The sequence below is a fragment of the Apium graveolens genome, chromosome 8 (assembly GCF_009905375.1).
Source record: "Apium graveolens cultivar Ventura chromosome 8, ASM990537v1, whole genome shotgun sequence".
Taxonomy (NCBI): domain Eukaryota; kingdom Viridiplantae; phylum Streptophyta; class Magnoliopsida; order Apiales; family Apiaceae; genus Apium; species Apium graveolens.
Genome location: NC_133654.1, coordinates 14,590,358 through 14,592,426, shown reverse-complemented (window position 1 = coordinate 14,592,426; position 2,069 = coordinate 14,590,358). Strand labels below are relative to the sequence as shown.

Genomic DNA, 2,069 nt, shown 5'->3' with positions numbered 1-2,069 from the left:
CGCAAGAGGACTTTAGATACAGCTGAGGAGACAGACGAAGTTCTTGATATTTCGGAGAAGATAGATTTTGAAGATTCGGATTCAGGAAGTGAGCAGAAAGAACCAGTAATCATGGGTGATCGTATTGTTCCGGCCGATCCAGCTCTTATGGACTTTTCTCGGTCTAAAATTGATGACATTCAGTCAAGCATTCTTCATCCGGCTATTCAAGCTAACACCTTTGAAATCAAGTCGGGCACTATTCAGATGGTGCAGAATTCTGTTTCTTTTGGAGGAGCTGCGACTGAAGACCCCAACATGCACATAAGGAATTTTGTCGAGATCTGTAGTACTTTTAAATATAATGGCGTGACTGATGAGGCCATCAAGCTGAGGCTTTTCCCATTCTCAGTGAGGGATAAATCTAAGGACTGGTTACATTCTGAACCAGCTGGGTCCATCACTACTTGGCAAGATCTTGCGCACAAGTTTCTGGTGAAGTTTTATCCAACGGCAAAGACTGCTGCTATGAGGAGTGCTCTTACTCAGTTTGCACAGCAACCTACAGAATCTATGTGCGAAGCTTGGGAACGCTATAAGGAAATGTTGAGAAAGTGTCCACATCATGGAATGCCCGATTGGATGGTGATCACTGGTTTCTATAATGGTTTGGGGGCCCAATCTCGGTCCATGCTCGATGCAGCAGCTGGAGGCGCCTTGTGGGCTAAAAGCTATACTAAGGCTTATAATCTTATTGAGACTATGGCTGCAAATGAGCATCAAAACCCAACTCAGAGGATGATGCCTGGGAAGGTAGCAGGTATTCTGGAAGTCGATGCAGCCACCGTTATTGCAGCGCAGCTCCAAGCGCTGTCTATGAAGGTCGATTCTCTAGCTACCTACGGAGTCAATCAAATAGCTATGGTCTGCGAGCTTTGTGCAGGTTCTCATGCTACGGATTAGTGTTCTCTTGTCAACAAATATGTTCAGTATGTGAACAATTATCAGCAACAACAGCAGCCTGTGCCAGCTACTTATCATCCTAACAACAGAAATCATCCAAATTTCAGCTGGGGTAATAATCAGAATGCTATTCAGCCACCATATCAGCAAGGTGTGAGTAAGCAGTTCAATCCACCTGGATTCCAGCAACCACAGCAGTGAAAGGAATATGTCCTAAGTCCAATCGTGTATTAGGATTTAGGAATAACTTTTATGTAATCTGTTTTGATTTCATTGATATTAATAAAAGACTTGTTTTGTTTTTATTACGGGCTTTATCTATTTAAGTGTTTAAATAAGATATACCATAGTTTAGAGTAAAGCTTTTTATGGATTATGATGAGATCATAATAGTGAGACCTAAAAAGATGATAACTCTGAACTTAAATTGTTCCTGATCATAGGATTACTAACTGGTAATTAATAATCCGTAAAGATCGGTACATACTATGCTTGCTTCATTATGAAGGATGTCTGTTCTCATAGACATTTGTGTGGTGACACTATAGCTAGTATGTAGGTGCTTATTATGGAATAAGTTCACTGAACATGACTCGCCCAGTTGAACAACTGATGGAGTTCACTCACGTGTCAGCAGTTGTTCGCTTAGTGATAGTTGTACAAGTATCCTTAGACTTGAGGTCATCATAGTCATCTTGTGTACACTGAACTATGCTTTGGTTTAGTTCTTAGTCTCCAGGGACAATTATTAGGGCTCTTCTGGGTATAGGAATTTGTACACGAAGATAGTGTATGATCAATAAAGGATCTACCCCTTCCAGTGAAGGAGGCGAATGTTCAAGGCTGATCCACTTTTGCTAGTTCAGGAATCTCTGACCAGAGTAAATGAAATTAGAAAGGAGTTTCTAATTTGCATAGAACTACGCATAGTAAATGGTAAGCAAAGTGATTGAATTAGATAGGCTTGACACGAGATCCATGCCTTGTATTTAATCGGGACATTGTAGGGTAGAAGGAGTTTATTGTACGATAACTATTCACTGACAGGTTCTTGGTATTCTAAATAGTGAATTCATATTATCCGGATAGTCGCGATATGTTGAGAAGCATCACTCACGATGTAGAAT

General features: G+C 40.7%; 1 non-coding gene across 1 annotated transcript; it reads right to left on the bottom strand.

Moving 5' to 3' along the window:
• Window positions 1-504: 504 nt before the first annotated feature.
• On the bottom strand, window positions 505-611 carry LOC141681399 (small nucleolar RNA R71). The gene has a single exon (XR_012558837.1). It is a non-coding gene; the product is annotated as a small nucleolar RNA R71 (small nucleolar RNA).
• Window positions 612-2,069: the final 1,458 nt, after the last annotated feature.